This window comes from Mauremys mutica, chromosome 6 (genome assembly GCF_020497125.1).
Source record: "Mauremys mutica isolate MM-2020 ecotype Southern chromosome 6, ASM2049712v1, whole genome shotgun sequence".
NCBI lineage: Eukaryota > Metazoa > Chordata > Testudines > Geoemydidae > Mauremys > Mauremys mutica.
The window spans coordinates 1,060,185-1,079,786 of NC_059077.1; positions in this window are offsets into that span (position 1 = coordinate 1,060,185).

Genomic DNA, 19,602 nt, shown 5'->3' on the forward strand with positions numbered 1-19,602 from the left:
GGGCGGCTAGAGCGGCGCCGCCGGGACCAGCCATCGCGCCCCCTGGGGGCCGGAGGGGAGACCCCGCCCTTTGCCAGGGGCACGAGCTGGGCGGGGCCTCGGCGCAGCCCCGCCCCCGGGGAGCCAGGCAGCCCCGCCCCCCGGGTCTCAGGCAGGGCGGGGGAGTCAGGGGGTCCCGGGGCGCGGCTCTGCTGGGGACCCCGCCCGCCCGGTGCCCACCCATCCTGCCCCAGCAGCCCCGGCAGCCGGAGCAGCCTGGCCCCGGAGCCGGGGGTCTGGTTGTTTTCACTGGGTTGCAGGCAGAGGGGTGCGACTCGGTTTCCCTGGGTGTTACTGGTTTAACGAGGTGGTGGGAGAGGGGACGCAGGACCCCGGCCGATGGCCTGGAGGATGGAGACCCCAGCGACTGGTGACCCGGAGACCCGGCTCAGGAGTCGCAGCCGGTTCTGGCCAGTGGGGGACAATGGGCTGCGGAGAGAGGACCCCGGTGACCTGACCAGCCGGTTCCAGCCAGAGGGGTGCAAAGGATGGAGGAGAGGAGGGAAGAGGAGGCCCAGGCATCCCTGTTTACCTGGGACAGAGACAAAGGACAGAGGCGGGACTTGGGGGCTGGTGATGTCGGATGCCCAGCTGGAAGTGTGTGTGTGTGAGTGGGGGGGTCTCTGGGCTGGGAGGAGAGAGCAGCCGGAGCTGGACAGACCTAGATGTGCTGGGCTGGGGGAGGCCAGGCCTGAGGCCCAGAGAGTTTCCTCTGCTGGGTTCAGAGACTCCATAAACCTCCTGTTTTATGCTGGCTGAGAGTCGCTCTGGTCTGGAGAACAGGGCGGGGGGGCATTATTCCCTCAGGGTGGAGGCCCCGGGGAGCTAGAGTGAATGGACTCCCTGAGGGGTCCCACGGCAGAGACAGACGTGCTGAGGCTCAGAGAGTTGCGGCTCCAGGAGGTGGAGGGGCCTGACCCCGAGAGAGAGTGGACCCCCCGGAAAGGCTGTTGCACTGAAAGGGGCCCCCCCCCACGGACCGCACGGAGCCAGGAGAGAGTACGAGTGCTGGGGGTCCATGACACCCTGCCACCTCGCTGCCCCAGCCGCCAGCTGGCCACTCCCCCAGGTGTCCCCTGGCCGGCTGGCAGAGAGGGACTGGGAGCCGGCTCCCCCATCTCATGCCTCAGCCCAGGCGCCCCCTGTGCCAGGGACCCCTGCACCCCCCTCCCCCCTCAGCCGCCCCATGGGAGGAACCCTGGCCCTCAGCGGGACGGCCAGAGACACCTGCATGGAGGTGGGGAGCAAACCCCTTGGTCCCTGGCTGGGCAGATCCTGCGCTCAGTGGCCTGTCAGTAGTACAGCTCGGGCTGCCCTCTCCCACTCTCTGTGGGGCCCTCGGCTCCAGCACTGGTAGGGTTGCCAGGAGTCTGGCTTTTGACTGGAACACCCAGTGGAAAAGGGACCCTGGCAGCTCCGGTTGGTACCGCTGACCGGGCCAGCAAAAGTCCAGTCTGCAGCGGCGCAGGGACCTGGGGCTCAGGCAGGCTCCCTGCCGCCCCTAGCTCCACGTGGCTCCTCGAAGCGGCTGCCAGGTCCCTGCGGCCCCTAGGCGCATGGGTGGCCAGGGAGGCTCCACGTGCTACCCCAGCCCCTAGTGCCGGCTCCACAGCTGCCATTGGCTGGGAACCGCGACCAATGGGAGCTGTGGGGGCGGTGCCTGCAGGCACCAGGGCAGTGTGCGGCGCCTCCCTGGCCACACATGCACCACCGCTAGGTGCTGCAGGGACCTGGTGGCTGCATCCTGGGAGCCACGGTCAGGGCCGGCTCCAGGCACCAGCGCAGCAAGCAGGTGCCTGGAGCGGCCAATGGAAAGGGGCGGCACGTCCTGCTCTTTGGCGGCAATTCGGCGGCGGGTCCCTGAGTCATCCCAGAGCCTTCACTCCCAGCCAGAGCCCGCACTTCCTCCCGCACTCCGAACCCCTCGTCCCCAGCCCGGAGCCCCCTGGTTGAAGGACCCAGTGTGGTAGGTGGGGAGGCTTGAGAATAATATATCAACGAACTGCCTTTAATGTAAGTACAGACCAGACCCTTTATCTTTAGGACACTAAAATCAATCAGGTTTTTAAAAGAAGAACTTTATTGTAAAGAAAAAGTAAAAGAATCACACCTGAAAAATCAGGCTGGAAGGTAACGTTACAGGGCAATAAAAAGATTTAAAACACAGAGGATTCCCCTCTGGCTCCACTTCACAGTTACAAAAACAGGAATAAAACTACCTCGTAGAACAGGGAAAATTCACAAGCTAAAACAAAAGAAAATCTAACGCATTTCCTTGCCCTTACTTACAATTTTTGTAATCTTAGCTGGATCATTTCAAGTATGTTTTCAGGAGATGTTTTACCTGCCTGGTCTCTCTCTCCGTCCAGAGAGGGAACAAACAAAGGGAGCACAACCAAAACCTCTCCCCCTCCCCAGCTTTGAAAGGATCTTCTTTCCTTATTGGTCCTTTTTGTCAGGTGCCAACCAGATTATTTGAGCTTCTTATCCCCTTCCAGGTAAAGATTCAGTACAGCTGCCCAGGAGGGATTTTGTGCTACCCTTATGTGTACGTACATGACAATTACTTTAAGTGGAACCACCAAACAGTTCAGTTCAAACACCGCACTGGGCTGGTTTGGATTCAAAACAAAAAAACCCAAAGAAGACAGGATCTGAAGTGAATTCAAGTATAAGAGCTAAAGTTAGAGACGGTTACCAGCAAATAAAAGTGAAAACATGCATCTGACAGTCTGAAACGTAACCTAGCAAGTTTTGGCTCCAGGCTTTGTTTCAGCTGGTCTTTTCCCCCTGGTCTTCCAGCAAGATGGTGCTGGACCCGCTCCTCGCTCTGGATCTCTCCCAGGAGACCGAAGGTGCTGGGGCCTTTGTCTTCTTAGGTGAAAGAGAGAGAACTAGAGGTTCTCTACCTCTTGCCGTTATCGTTCAGTGAACCTTTGAAGTGGATTATTCTGCGGGTTACTCTCAAAGTAAAGTTTATTCAAGCTGTGAGGAAGGCAACATGGAATCATAGAATCATAGAATCTCAGGGTTGGAAGGGACCTCAGGAGGTATCTAGTCCAACCCCCTGCTCAAAGCAGGACCAACCCCAACTAAATCATTCCAGCCAGGGCTTTGTCAAGCCTGACCTTAAAGACCTCTAAGGAAGGAGATTCCACCACCTCCCTAGGGAACCCATTCCAGTTCTTCACCACCCTACTAGTGAAAAAGTTTTTCCTAATGTCCAACCTAAACCTCCCCCTCTGCAACTTGAGACCATTACTCCTTGTTCTGTCATCTTCTACCACTGAGAACAGTCTAGATCCATCCTCTTTGGAACCCCCTTTCAGGTAGTTGAAAGCAGCTATCAAATCCCCCCTCATTCTTCTCTTCTGCAGACTAAACAATCCCAGTTCCCTCAGCCTCTCCTCATAAGTCATGTGCTCCAGCCCCCTAATCATTTTTGTTGCCCTCTGCTGGACTCTCTCCAATTTATCCACATCCTTCTTGTAGTGTGGGGCCCAAAACTGGACACAGTACTCCAAATGAGGCCTCACCAGTGCTGAGTAGAGGGGAATGATCACATCCCTCAATCTGCTGGCAATGCCCCTACTTATACAACCCAAAATGCCATTAGCCTTCTTGGCAACAAGGGCACACTGCTGACTCATATTCAGCTTTTCGTCCACCGTAACCCCTAGGTCCTTTTCCGCAGAACTGCTGCCCAGCCATTCAGTCCCTAGTCTGTAGCAGTGCATGGGATTCTTCCGTCCTAAGTGCAGGACTCTGCACTTGTCCTTGTTGAACCTCATCATATTTCTTTTGGCCCAATCCTCTAATTTGTCTAGGTCCCTCTGTATCCTAGCCCTACCCTCCAGCATATCAACCACTCCTCCCAGTTTAGTGTCATCTGCAAACTTGCTAAGGGTGCAGTCCACACCATCCTCCAGATCGTTAATGAAGATATTGAATAAAACCGGCCCCAGCACCGACCCTTGGGGCACCCCACTTGATACCAGCTGCCAACTAGACATGGAACCATTGATCACTACCCGTTGAGCCCGACCATCTAGCCAGTTTTCTATCCACCTTACCGTCCATTCATCCAGCCCATACTTCTTTAACTTGCTGGCAAGAATACTGTGGAGTCTGGTGGGGAGGGGAGCTCTGTACTATTTCTTCCCTTTCTTGAGTTTGCTGAAATGCAGATTGTTCCGTTCTCAGCCCTCTCCTACCCCTGCTGTCTGGGGTGTATGTAAATGGAGGTAAACTCACATTCCTTTGTTGGCGATAGGCCCACCTGACTGCCTGTGCCCTGGCGGGACTGCCTGTTTGAACATCGTATGGGGGAATTCATGACTTTACATCTACTGGTGCTACAGTCATTTCTCCATGATATTATTGACCAGCGGGTTATTAGTTTTCAAATGACGCCCCCAAGGCATATGTCATGCACAGATGTTCACCGTGGTGGGTAGGGTGTGAATGTGAGGGTGTTTTAGGTCACAGGAGTGGAATGGGATGCTAAACTGCATTACAGCGTTCAGCCACCAGGTGGTGCTGTGTATAAACACCTTATTTAAATGATGCTCAGCCATACCTGGCGGAGCATTAAAGGATCTCAGGACGAACACAGCTGGCCTGTAAGCAAGCTCGGTCGCCAGCTGGTATCTGGGACAGAGGAACATGGCGTGGTGCCGGGAGTAAACTAAGAACAGAAACAAAGGTTGCAGGATCTCATCAACATGCCACTTTTCAGAACTTCAGCTTTGACAAACCTTCCCAGTGGACAGACTGGATGCAATATATTGCAAGCTTCTGAACTGCAAACAAACTCCACAAAACCACTGAAGATATATAGGTGTCTTTTCAAATTTATGCTATGGGGAAGCCTGCAAAGGACGTCTTTAAACCCTTTGACTTTACTGAAGACAGTTACAAAGATGACTATGAAAAGGTTCCGGCTGTGTTTGATTCATACTTTATACTGCAGAGATGTGTGGTCTATGAAAGAGCACGTTTTCACCACATACTTCAAGGATCAGGGGGAATGTTGAGTGTTTTACAAGAGCTCTGTACATTGGCCGAACACTGTGATTTGGGAAAAGCAAAACATGAAAATATGAGAGAAAACCACCCAGGCTGGTTACTGGGTGTGACGCAGCAGGGAGCGGGGCAGACTGACCTGGGAATGTCGTCTAGTTTGGCTGGGACTGTCTGCATGGGGGATGGGAGAGCAGGGGGTGACTTTAGGTGAGGGACAGGACCTGGGCCTGTAACCTGAGCCAGGAAGGGGAGTGGGGATTTGACACCTTTGCCCAGGAAGCTGGACAAAGGGAGGGAGCCTGCTGGTTTTTTTTTGTTTTTTGTTTTGGTTTCAGTTTTGGGCTGGCTGGGAAGAGGCAGGAACCCCAAGTCTGGGGTCTCAGCTCCTCGCCCCAAGAGGGACCTGGCTGAGGGGTCCTGGTTGTACCTACAAGCCCTGCCTGGGACTGTGTTCCTGTCATCAAATAAACCTCTGTGTTACTGGCTGGCTGAGAGTCACGTCTGACTGCGCAGTGGGGGGGCAGGACCCTGTGGCCCCCCCAGGACCCCGCCTGGGCGGACTCGCTGGGGGAAGCGCACGGAGGGGCAGAGGATGCTGAATGCTCCAAGGAGAGACCCAGGAGGTGAAGCCGTGGGAGCTTCTTGCCCTGCAGACAGTCTGCTGCGAGGGAGAGGAGGCTCCCAGAGTCCTGCCTGGCTTGGTGGGGAGCAGTTCCAGAGCATCGCCCGGGGACCCCGTGACACTGGGTTAACAGATTGTGACGAACTGGCACTGTTCTTACTGTGGTCTGTGAATGCTGAGTGGGGGGTGTTGGCCTGTGAGGACGGTCTGCATTGGGGGATGGGAGACTGGCTGGAGGGAGGATACCTGAGCAGGTAACATGAGAACCCAGGAAGGGGTTAGAGGCCAGGTGACACCTCTGCCTGGGAAGCTGAACAAAGGCTGGAGGAGGAGACAGGGAAGAGGAGTTTCAGGAGCCAGCTGGGGAATGGAGGGAAGCACAGACAGGGCTCTGACCCCCCAATGGGGCTATGATGCTTCTGGGACCCCAAGATGGACCTAATTGGGGGGGATCCGGTTTTCTGTGCCTGCAAGACCTGTCTGGGACTGTGTTCCTGTCGTCTAAATAAACCTTCTGCTTTACAGGCTGGCTGAGAGTCACGGTGAATCACAGAGAGACGGGGGTGCAGGGCCCTGACTCCCCCACACTCCGTGACACAGATAAAAACCTTTTTACAGCTTGTGACGAAGTGGGACTGTTAATGTTTCCTCTGAATACTGTGTGGGTGCCTCAGTTTCCCCTGTGCATTTCTTAAGTCTCTAGGGGGTGAGATTGTTGCAGAGCAAAGGGCCAGTGTGCATAAATGGCCGACACTCTGTCTCCTGGCAACTAATGGCCGGGGCCCTTCCCCCCTGCAAGGGAATAGCTAAAGGTGAACAAAGAGATCAGGTGACCTCCTGGCCCGCGAAAGAGACAAAGGCCAGATAATTGGCGGCATGTGACTTCCAGAAGAGGAAAGAGTACCAGAAACGTCCATGTACCAGAAACACAGATGCAGGTGAGCAACCGTTTTCACGTTCTCTCTGCAGGTACTAGTGCAGAGAGTGGAGTGGATGATACACCTGAGGGAACAGAGCAGAAGGAGACTCCACTGATTGGAAGGCATGAGATGCACCGTCCTAGGGATGGGGGTTCCACGACCACCACTCCCAAGAGGAGGAGGAGGAGGGTGGTGGTCGGGGACTCTCTCCTCAGGGGGACTGAGTCATCTATCTGCCGCCCTGACCGGGAAAACCGAGAGGTGTGCTGCTTGCCAGGGGCTAGGATTCACGATGTGATGGAGAGACTGTCGAGACTCATCAAGCCCTCGGATCGCTACCCCTTCCTGCTTCTCCACGTGGGCACCAATGATACTGCCAAGAATGACCTTGAGCGTATCACTGCAGACTACGTGGCTCTGGGAAGAAGGATAAAGGAGTTTGAGGCGCAAGTGGTGTTCTCGTCTATCCTCCCTGTGGCAGGAAAAGGCCAGGGTAGAGACCGTCGAATCGTGGAAATCAACGAATGGCTATGCAGATGGTGTCGGAGAGAAGGGTTTGGATTCTTTGACCATGGGATGGTCTTCCAAGAAGAAGGATTGCTAGGCAGAGACGGGCTCCACCTCACGAAGAGAGGGAAGAGCATCTTTGCAAGCAGGCTGGCTAACCTAGTGAGGAGGGCTTTAAACTAGGTTCACCGGGGGAAGGAGACCAAAGCCCCGAGGTAAGTGGGGAAGTGGGATACCGGGAGGAAGCACAAGCAGGAGACTGCAAGAGGGGAGGACTCCTGTCTCAGACCGAGAAAGCGGGACAATCAGGGAGTTCTCTTAAGTGCCTATACACAAATGCAAGAAGCCTGGGGAACAAGCAGGGAGAACTAGAAGTCCTGGCACAGTCAAGGAATTATGATGTAATTGGAATAACAGAGACTTGGTGGGATAACTCACATGATTGGAGTACTGTCATGGATGGATATAAACTGTTCAGGAAGGACAGGCAGGGTAGAAAAGGTGGGGGAGTTGCGATGTATGTAAGAGAGCAGTATGACTGCTCAGAGCTCCAGTATGAAACTGCAGAAAAACCTGAGAGTCTCTGGATTAAATTTAGAAGTATGAACAACAAGGGTAATGTCGTGGTGGGAGTCTGCTACAGACCACCAGACCAGGGGGATGAGGTGGACGAGGCTTTCTTCCAGCAACTAACAGAAGTTGCTAGATCACAGGCCCTGGTTCTCATGGGTGACTTTTTAATCACCCCGATATCTGCTGGGAGAGCAATACAGCAGTGCACAGGCAATCCAGGAAGTTTCTGGAAAGTGTAGGGGACAATTTCCTGGTGCAAGTGCTGGAGGAACCAACTAGGGGAAAAGTTCTTCTTGACCTGCTGCTCGCAAACAGGGAAGAAATAGTAGAGGAAGCAATAGTGGATGGGAACCTGGGAGGCAGTGACCATGAGATGGTTGAGTTCAGGATCCTGACACAAGGAAGAAAGAACAGAGATCCTGGACTTCAGAAAAGCAGACTTCGACTCCCTCAGGGAACTGATGGGCAAGGTCCCCTGGGAGAATAACATGACGGGGAAAGGAGTCGAGGGAAGCTGGCTGTATTTTAAAGAATCCTTATTGAGGTTGCAGGAACAAACCATCCCGATGTGTAGGAAGAAAAGTAAATATGGCAGGCGACCAGCTTGGCTCAACAGTGAAATCCTTGCTCGTCTTAAACACAAAAAAACAGCTTATAAGAAGTGGAAGATTGGACAAATAACCAGGGAGGAGTATAAAAGTATTGCTCAGGCATGCAGGAGTGAAATTAGGAAGGCCAAATCACACTTGGAGTTGCAGCTAGCCGGAGATGTTAGGAGTAACAAGAAGGGTTTCTTCAGATATGTTAGCAACAAGAAGAAAGTCAAGGAAAGTGTGGGCCCCTTGCTGAATGAGGGAGGGAACCTAGTGACAGAGGATGTGGAGAAAGCTAGTGTACTCAATGCTTTTTTTGCCTCTGTCTTCACAGACAAGGTCAGCTCCCAGACAGCTGCACTCTGCAGCACGGTATGGGGAGGAGGTGACCAGCTCTCTGTGGAGAAAGAAGTAGTTCGGGACTATTTAGAAAAGCTGGACGAGCACAAGTCCATGGGGCCGGATGCGCTGCATCCAAGGGTGCTAAAGGGGTTGGCCGATGAGATTGCAGAGCCATTGGCCATTATCTTTGAAAAATCATGGCGATCGGGGGAGGTCCCGGATGACTGGAAAAAAGCTAATGTAGTGCCCATCTTTAAAAAAGGGAAGAAGGAAGATCCAGGGAACTACAGGCCAGTCAGTCTCACCTCAGTCCCTGGAAAAATCATGGAACAGGTCCTCAAGGAATCAATTCTGAACCACTTAAAGGAGGGGAAAGTGATCAGGAACAGTCAGCATGGATTCACCAAGGGCAAGTCATGCCTGACTAACCTAATTGCCTTCTATGACGAGATAACCGGCTCTGTGGATGAGGGGAAAGCAGTGGATGTGCTATTTCTGGACTTTAGCAAAGCTTTTGATACAGTCTCCCACAGTATTCTTGCCAGCAAGTTGAAGTATGGGCTGGATGAATGGACGGTAAGGTGGATAGAAAACTGGCTAGATGGTCGGGCTCAACGGGTAGTGATCAATGGTTCCATGTCTAGTTGGCAGCCGGTATCAAGTGGAGTGCCCCAAGGGTCGGTGCTGGGGCCGGTTTTATTCAATATCTTCATTAACGATCTGGAGGATGGTGTGGACTGCACCCTTAGCAAGTTTGCAGATGACACTAAACTGGGAGGAGTGGTTGATACGCTGGAGGGTAGGGCTAGGATACAGAGGGACCTAGACAAATTAGAGGATTGGGCCAAAAGAAATATGATGAGGTTCAACAAGGACAAGTGCAGAGTCCTGCACTTAGGACGGAAGAATCCCATGCACTGCTACAGACTAGGGACCGAATGGCTGGGCAGCAGTTCTGCAGAAAAGGACCTAGGGGTTACGGTGGATGAAAAGCTGAATATGAGTCAACAGTGTGCCCTTGTTGCCAAGAAGGCTAATGGCATTTTGGGCTGTATAAGTAGGGGCATTTCCAGCAGATCGAGGGATGTGATCATTCCCCTCTATTCAGCACTGGTGAAGCCTCATTTGGAGTACTGTGTCCAGTTTTGGGCCCCACACTACAAGAAGGATGTGGATAAATTGGAGAGAGTCCAGCGGAGGGCAACAAAAATGATTAGGGGGCTGGAGCACATGACTTATGAGGAGAGGCTGAGGGAACTGGGATTGTTTAGTCTTCAGAAGAGAAGAATGAAGGGGGATTTGATAGCTGCTTTCAACTACCTGAAAGGGGGTTCCAAAGAGGATGGATCTAGACTGTTCTCAGTGGTGGCAGATGACAGAACAAGGAGTAATGGTCTCAAGTTGCAGAGGGGGAGGTTTAGGTTGGACATTAGGAAAAACTTTTTCACTAGTAGGGTGGTGAAGAACTGGAATGGGTTCCCCAGGGAGGTGGTGGAATCTCCTTCCTTAGAGGTTTTTAAGGTCAGGCTTGACAAAGCCCTGGCTGGGATGATTTAGTTGGGTTTGGTCCTGCTTTGAGCAGGGAGGTTGGACTAGATACCTCCTGAGGTCCCTTCCAACCCTGAGATTCTATGAAGGAGGGGCTGGAGAGGGTCAGTCTTGGGCTGGCTGGAGAATCGTAGAGAACCCCGAGGTTGGGGGCTAAGTTCCCTACTACCCAAAAGGACCTGACTAAGGGAGTCCTGTTTATGCCGACAAGCTCTGATGTGGACTGTGTTCCTGTCATCTAATAAACCTTCTGCTTTACTGGCTGGCTGAGAGTCACGGTGAATCGCAGAAAGCCGGGGGTGCAGGGCCTTGTATCCCCCCAAACTCTGTGACACAGTTAACAGAGATTTAACCCTACACACAGCTGTACAGATAGCAAAGCAGTCTGAACTAGTCCAACAACAGACAGGAGTGACTTGAAAAACCAGAAGCTAGCTTAGAAACTGTAAAAAGCACTTCAGTGTTAAAAGTTATTATAACCCCCCCGAGGCAAGGAGAGAGAACTCCCTGGCTAAGAGGAACAAATTCCAGCCCACGTGCACAAGGGGTAGAAAACATCATATCCCAAGAGATGATGCATGTCCAGCCACAGGCACACGGTGTAATAAATGCATGAAATTTGGACATTCTGCAGCTCTTTGCTGCACCAAAGTCATCAGGTAGTTGGCTGGTACTACTGGCAATCAAGAGCCGTTGTTTCTGGGATCTATCACTTGTGATGACACCGAGCCTGCCTGGAGAGTGAACCTGAATATTCCTGGCAAGACTATTGACGTTAACTGACTCAGGAGCTGATGTCACAGGCCTCTGAGAAGGGACTTACAATCACATTCAACCTTCCCAGAGCTGATGTCACCTGGCCCAGCACTGAGTAGCCCTGGAGATGTTCTGCATAGGCCAGTACACCTTAGAGACAAAGGCTGCGCATTCACCGTGCACGGGGTCAAAGGATCAAAGACCAACAGTCTTCTCAGCCGCAGCGCGGCAGCCATGATGGGCCTAGTGAGAAATGGGGAAGAACTTGATGGAGGACTTGATGAGATTGGATTTTTGAAAGGAGACCCAGTACAAATCACCTCTAAGAGACAATGAACCACAGAGTGTACAAACATCCCTACCAGAGAGACCTTGGAAGAGACTAGCTGCGGATTTATGCAAGTTCAGAGGACATCCCTATCTGGTCATGTCATAGGTTTCACCCCCACTCTGAACTTTAGGGTACAGATGTGGGGACCTGCATGAACACCTCTAAGCTTAACTACCAGCTTAGATCTGGTCTCGCTGCCACCACTCCCAAATACTGACTCCTTTCTCTGGATAGTCTTGAGAGACTTCTTCACCAAGTCCCTGGTGAACACCGATGCAACCCCTTGGATCTTAACACAAGGAGAATTTAACCATCCCTCCTCCTTTCCCCCCACCAATTCCTGGTGAGTCCAGATCCAATCCCCTTGGATCTAAAAAACAGGGAAAAATCAGTCAGGTTCTTAAAAAGAAGGCTTTTAATTAAAGAAAAGAAAGGGAAAAGAAAAAAACCTCTGGGAGACGGCATACAAGCTGATCTCATAGACAACAGATTTAAAACACAGGGTGTTCCCCTGGGCAAAAACCTTCGTACACACAAGAATACCCACATTTGATTATTCTCCTAATTGCACAAAGACAAGTTACAAAAGAAAATAAACATAAACCTATTTATTCCTCTCTAAAACTTACTACTCTGATAAGAGGCTGGTTCCTTGATCTTTTCTACTCCGGCTGAAATGGAAACTGACTCTAAACAAAGGAAACTTCCCTCCTTCTTTCTGAAACATCTTGTTCCCCCATTGGTTCCTCTGGTCAGGTGTCAGCTAGGCTAGGTGAACTTTTTAACCCTTTACAGGTAAAAGAGGCATTAACCCTTAACTATCTGTTTATGACAGGTCATAGGGCCTGTTTTTCCAGGTATATGGAAATAATGTACTTGAAAGACATAACATGTCACAGGTACTGACATGGAAGTGCACTTGTGCTCATTCGATATTCCAGAACACCAGGCCACAGTGCACTGCAGCAGGATTTAAGTCATTTGGAACAAAATAGGATTTTATCCTGTTACTAGCAGCCCACATTCCCCACAAGCAAATGGAGAGGCTAAGAGCTGTCCAGGCAGCCAAGGAAATCCTGCAGCAGGAAGATCCACTCCTTGCTCCTGAGTTACAGATCAACACCAACAGCAGCTACTGGATACAGCCCAGCACAACCCCTGATAGGACGACAACTCAGAACTGCTGTTCCAGCTTTTTCCAGGGTGGGAGGGGGGATCTGTCTCTGAAGTGACCAGACATGCAGAGAGCAGCCAAATCGGCTGAAAAGGCTAGAAGAACTCGAACGCTTTTACAGCACACACCGTGCGGTTACAGAGCTGCCGGGTCCAGCACCTAGTGGCTGTGTCCATGTCAAACTGGATGGGCAGCTCCAGCTGCCGTAAAGACAAGGAATCCAGTGCCCCGCTCATGAGAGACCGAGCCCCAAGTGCAGAGTCCAACGGGAACCGGCGACAGCTGCAGTTTGTTCCGCAGAAAGAACCATCCACAGAGCAGAGTCAGCAGACGGCGGACGCAGAACAGGACGACTCAAGGATTCCAAACCAGCCACAGCCACTCACGGTAACTAATGGACCCCCTGACGAGCAAGCCGCCGTGTGTTCGAGTCGTGGAACTCAAGAACCAGGACGATTCAGAGACGCTTCCCAGACTGATCCGTCCTGCACTTCCCAGCCAGCGCGATCCTGTGACCACGGGAAGCGGGAGAACGGAGAACTGGAAGGGGCAGATGGGAGGGGAAGCTGAACTGCGTTGTCCTATCCAGCCACGAGGCAGTGGTGTGTATCACACGCTACTCAGCGAGCGCTGGCAGAGCAAAGCACCTGCTGCTGAGCACGGCCGGCGTCGACGCAAGCGCTGCAGCTGGCCCGTGTCCGGTACAGAAGAACATGTCAGGGAGGGAGGATGGCTGCGTGTGCTCACAGCCCCGGGCCAGGCTGCTGAGTGTTGCTGCGCTGAGGTGGGTTGCTCCAGGCTCCAGTGCCTTGTGCGGTGACTCCAGAGGGAACGGGGCAGGGAGGGTGCCGGGATGGACCAGCTCACCTGGCTCCCCTGTATGGCATCAGCTCAGAATAGGTGACCTCTGCAGAGAGACCTGAATGAGTTAGAAAAGGGTCCTGGGACCCCTTGCCCAATGCTGGGGTGGGGGCACCAGGGCTGTTTATACAGGGACCCCTCACCCGGTGCAGAGATGCGCCTGCCTCTGGGGTGGGGGCACCGGGGGCTGTTTATACAGGGACCCCTCACCCGGTGCAGAGATGCGGCTGCCTCTGGGGTGGGACACCAGGTGCTGGTTATACAGGGACCCCTCGCCCGGTGCGGAGATGCACCTGCCTCTGGGGTGGGGCACCAGGGGCTGTTTATACAGGGACCCCTTGCCTGGCACAGAGATGCGCCTGCCTCTGGGGTGGGACACTGGGGGCTGTTTATTCAGGGACCCCTCACCCGGTGCAGAGATGCGGCCCCTCTGGGGTGGGACACCAGGTGCTGGTTATACAGGGACCCCTCGCCCGGTGCGGAGATGCGGCTGCCTCTGGGGTGGGGCACCAGGGAGTCTTACACAAGGACTCCTCACCCACTCTGGAGATGCGGCCCCTCTGGGGTGGGACACTGGGGGCTGTTTATACAGGGACTCCTCACTCAATGCAGAGATGCGGCCCCTCTGGGGTGGGACACCGGGGGCTGTTTATACAGGGACCCCTCGCCCGGTGCGGAGATGCGCCTGCCTCTGGGGTGGGACACCGGGGGCTGTTTATACAGGGACCCCTCACCCAGCCGCCTCTGCTGTTTAATAACCACACAGCAATGCTGCACCACAGCTTCCCCCCCCCCCGTCCCTGCCCCCACGGGGTGACGCGCTGGGCTGCCTCCCACCAGGCCTGTGGTGTGGGGAAGGAGGCGTCTGTCAGGCCATGGCCGTGGGCGTCCCTTCCCCCCATGGGGCGTGGGGTCACTCGGATGCTGTGCAGAGCTCCCGCTGGTAACGCGTGGCGCGGGGGCGGTGCCCAGCAGGGCCACAGGAAACCAGCGACTCTCCTGCAATGGGCCCTGGTGGGGGCTCAGGGTGGCCCAGGCTGCTGGCCAGGCTCTCCCCCCGGGGCACATTCATCTCCGGATGCCCCCACCAGGCCACTCCGCTGTGGCCAGAAGCGCCACTTACCTTCTGCTGGCGCTGGGGGGCTCTGGGCTGCAGGCTGGGGACCTGAGGCAGAGGAACCGCGGTTAGCAGGACGGGCGCCAGGGAAAGGCCTCACACACCCTGCCCCCCTCTGGGTGCTACCCCTCCCCACGGCCATGCTGCCCCAACGAGCCCCCACCTGGGCCCACTGCTGCAGGAGAAGCAAACGCTGCCACGCTCACAGGGCCTGGGCCCGGGCCCTGGCGCAGCAGGGCAGGCGGGATCCCCCTCCAACGCCCGGCCCCAGGCTCCGATGCTCAGCTCCATGCCAGTGTCTGCCAGCCCTGGCCTAGCGAGGGATCGTGCTCTGGGCGTGGGCTGCGGGCACAGATAGCGCAGGGCTGGGTCAGGAGGGGCACGCCTGGCCCCTGTGGGCCAGCGCTGATACAGCCAGGGGAGCTGTGCAGGGCATGGGGCCGGTGCCAGGTCGGCACAGCTTCCGCACGCCCTGGGCTGGGGCCGCAGGAGGAGCAGGCTGGGCTGGGGGTCTGTGTCCTATGGGGCTGGGTGGGGAACCATCCCCGGCTGCAGCCTGGCACGGAGCAGGGATAGGCTGGGATCCTTCCCCAGCCCGGCTCGTCCACTCACCTCTCCTGCCGGCCCCAGCGCTGGGGAAGGTCAGATCTGCGTAGGTGCAGCTGTCCGGGTTCTCTGCTGGAGACACAGGCAGCTGCCTTACAGGGGAGCTGAGCCCAGGCGGGGGCCGGGCCTGGGCAGGAGGCAGCCCATTGGCGTGAGCAGCTGGCTGGCGGGGAGAGCAGGTATCGGCCTCACCAGGCTGAGCTCTCCCTACACTCTCCCTTCCTCCTGGCGAGGAAAAGAGAAAGGAGCATGGATGCCGGGAAGGCACGTGTGGAAGTGTAACGAGGCCAAGAAAGCATGTGATGAGCATCCAGCTAAAGTCACAGAAACTAACAGCTGAAAATTCCGTAAGTAAATCAGAAGCAGGAAGCCTGGCAAACGACCAGTGGGGCCACTGGACGCTGGAGGTGCTGAAGGAGCACTTGGGGAAGACAAGGCCATTGCGGAGAAGCTGAGTGAATTCTTTGCACCAGTCTCCACTGTAGAGCATGTGAGGGAGATTCCCACACCTGAGCCATTCTTTTTAGGTGACAGATCTGAGCAACTGTCCCAGACTGAGGTGTCAGTAGAGGAGGTTTTGGAACAAATGGATAAATTAAACAGCAACAAGTCACCAGGACCAGGTGGTATCACCCAAGAGTTCTGCAGAAACTCAAATATGAAATTGCAGAACTACTAACTGTGGTTTGTAACCTATCATTTAAATCAGCTTCTGTACCACCTGACTGGTGGAGAGCTAAAGTAACAAATGATTTTTTAAAAGGCTCCAGAGGTGATCCCGGCAATTACAGGCCTGTGAGCCTGACTTCAGTTCCGGGCAAACTGGTTGAAACTTTAGTAAAGAACAGACTTGTCAGACACACAGATGAACATAACTTGTTGGGGGAAGAGTCAACATGGTTTTTGTAAAGGGAAATCACGCCTCACCAAGCTATTACAATTCATTGGGGGGGTCAAACATGTGGAGCAGGGTGGCTATAGTGTACTTGGACTTTGAGAAAGCTTCTGACAAGGTCCCTCACCAAAGGCTCTTACGCAAAGGAAGCTGCCATGGGATAAGAGGGAAGGTTCTCTCAGGGACCAGTGATTGGTTAAAAGACAGGAAACAATGGGTACGAAAAATGGACAGTTTCCACAGCAGAGAGAGATAAATAGCAGGGAGCCCTAGGGATCTGTACTAGGACCCCTGCTGTTCAACAATTCATAAATGATCTGGAGAAAGGGGTAAACAGGGAGGTGGCAAAATTTGCAGATGATACAAAACTACTCAAGATAGTTAAGTCCCAGGCAGACTGTGAAGAGCTACAAAAGGATCTCTCAAAACTGGTGACTGGGCAACAAAATGGCAGATGAAATTCCATGTTGATAAATGGAAAGTAATGCACATTGGAAAACATAATCCCAACTAGCCATATAAAATGATGGGGTCAAAATTAACTGTTCCCACTCAAGAAAGATCTTGGAGTCCTTGTGGGTAGTTCTCTGAAAACATCCACTCAATGTGCAGCGGCCGGCAAAAAAGCGAACAGAATGTTGGGCATCATTAAGAAAGGGAGAGATAATAAGACAGAAAATATCATATTGTCTCTCTATAAATCCATGGTATGTGCACAGCTTGAATACTGTGTGCAGATGTGGTTGCCCCATCTCAAAAAAGATTTATTGGAATTGGAAAAGGTTCAGAAAAGGGCAACAAAAATCATTAGGAGTTTGGAACTTCTTCCATATGAGGAGAGATTAATAAGACAGGGACTTTTCAGCTGGAAAAAGACGACTAAGGGGGGATATGACAGAGGTCTATAAAATGATGACTGGTGTGGAGAAAGTGAGTAGGGAAGTGTTATTTACTTCTTCACATAACACAAGAACCAGGAGTCACCAAATGAAATTAATAGGCAGCCGGTTTAGAACAAACATAAGGAAATATTTCACACGGTCAACCAGTGGAACTCCTTGCCAGGGGATGTTGTGGAGGCCGGACGTATAACTGGGTTCATAAAAGATCAAGTTCCTGGAGGACGGATCCATCAATGGCTACTAGGCAAGGTGGTCAGGAATGCAACCCCCTGCTCCGGGTGTCCCTAAAACCTCTGACTGCTGTGAAACTGGGAATGAGCGACAGGGGCTGGATCTCTTGCTGATTCCCTGCTCTGTTCACTCCCTCTGGGGCACCTGGCCTTGGCCACTGTCGGCAGACAGGATATGGGGCTGGATGGACCTTTGATCTGACCCAGTGTGGCCGTTTTAATGTACAGGCAGGGAATGGCTGAATTGGGGGGGGGGGCTGGGGGGCAGGGCTGGGCAGCCCTTTGCACCCCGGGGCGGCAGGGAGGTGACACCTGGCTCCATGCAGCTCCCCAGGGAGGCACGACACACACATGGCAATGGGGCAGCTGGTGAAACCTACTGGGTTTGGTGAAGGCCCTTTCGACTTGCGCTGGGGGTCGAGGGCTGGGCAGGGGGCTGGGCAGGGGGCTGGGCAGGGGGCTGGGCAGGGGGCTGGGGGTCGGGGGCTGGGCAGGGGGCTGGGCAGGGGGCTGGGGGTCGGGGGCTGGGCAGGGGCTGGGCAGGGGGCTGGGGGTCGGGGGCTGGGCAGGGGGCTGGGGGTCGGGGGCTGGGGGTCGGGGGCTGGGCAGGGGGCTGGGCAGGGGGCTGGGAGTCGGGGGCTGGGCAGGGGGCTGGGCAGGGGGCTGGGGGTCGGGGGCTGGGCAGGGGGCTGGGGGTCGGGGGCTGGGGGTCGGGGGCTGGGCCTGCCAGGCTCATTCAGATTGGTCGAGGGGAGGCAACAAGTTTTGATGCCAAAATATTTTGTTTTTTAAAGTTACTAATTTTTTGGTACTTCGGGGGGGGGAGGGGAATTGGCAGATCCTTGGTATGCCCCTCCCCCCGCCCCCAATGTCCCACGCGCCCTCCCCAGCCCCCCACACGCCCACACACGAGAGGCGCGGCGAGGTGCCATTGGCCTGGCACGCTGCCCGTGCTGCACCTACCCTGAGCGCCGCCCCCCCCCCCTGGCCCCAGCCCCATGCAGCTGGCCCAGGGCCAGGCCCGGCTCCTACCTGTGCCAGGTGCATCTTGGGTGGGGCCCGCCGGGGCTGCCGGCTCCCTGGGAGAAGGAAGCGGGTTAGACACGGGAGCCCAGGGAGAGACCCAGCCCAGCCCCCCATAGCACCATCCCTGGCACACGCTCTGGGGCGCCACCGGGCCAGGCCAGCCCAGCCCAGACCAACCGACCGACCGACCGACCGCCTGGCCCCACCAGCCCGCTGGGGGCGGTGGGGGGGGGAGATTTAGTCTCATTCCAGCCATGAGCAGAGCAAGGTCCCCAGCGCAGCCCTGCACCCTGCTGTGATCGGGGGTGCGAAGAACCAGTCTGCAGGGGGCAGCTCCAGCACGGGGCACGAGGGAATGAGCGGGTGAGCGGCACAGGGTGGTGCAGAGAACATGGTGTCACAGACCCCCCTGCCCTCGCACACCCACTCACATACACATCTTGCCCTTGCACACCCACCCAGACAGACCCTCTGCCCTCACACACACCCCCTGGCATCCCCTACCCTTGCACATCTGCCCAGACACATACCCTGTCTTTGCACACCCACCCAGACACACAGAACCACCCACTGACACCACCTGTCCTTGCACACCCACCCAGACACACACACACACACACTCTGCCCACACACACACACCAACACATACACACAACCACCCACTGACAGCTCCTGTGCTTGAACACCCACCCAGACACACACCCTACCCTTGCACATCCACCCAGACACACCCCTACCCACGCACACCTCCCCAGACATGCACGCTCCACTTACACACCTGCCCAGACACACACAACCACCCACTGATACACCCTGTCCTCACACATGCACCCATACACGCACCCTTTCCTCACATACCTGCCCACACACCCTGCCCTCACATACCCATCCAGACACACCTACCCATATGCACTTCCCACACACAACCACCCACTGACACAGACACCTGCTGAGACCCCCTGCTCTAGCCCGCCCACCCACCCACTGAGACACACACTCAGGCCTCTCACACACACCCACTCCATACACCCTGCCCTCACACACTTGCCTAGACACACCTGCCCAGACACAACACCTGCCTTTGCACACCCACCCCCTGACACTCCCAACCAGGCCTTGCACACCTGCCTACTATGCACCCCCAACCCTCACACACCCACCTAGACACAACCCCACAGACACAAATCCTGCCCGTGTATACCGACCCAGATACACACACACACACACACACACATAAAGGCCTTGCACACCCACCCACTATGCACACCATGTCCTCGGACACCAGCCAAGAGATACCCCGCTGACATACCTGCCTAGACACACCCGCGGCCCTTGCACACCCACTGACACACACAGGCTCTGTGAGGACACTCACCTCCTCGGGACCCAGCATCGGCCTGTAAGAGAACAAGGTGGAGATGTCAGAGATGGTGCCGGTGCCAACTTGGGCCCCGTCCTGCACCCCCTGCTCACCCCCACAGTTCTGGAGCCTGCGGCACTGCAGAGACTGGTGCCATGGAAACATGGCGGTGAGC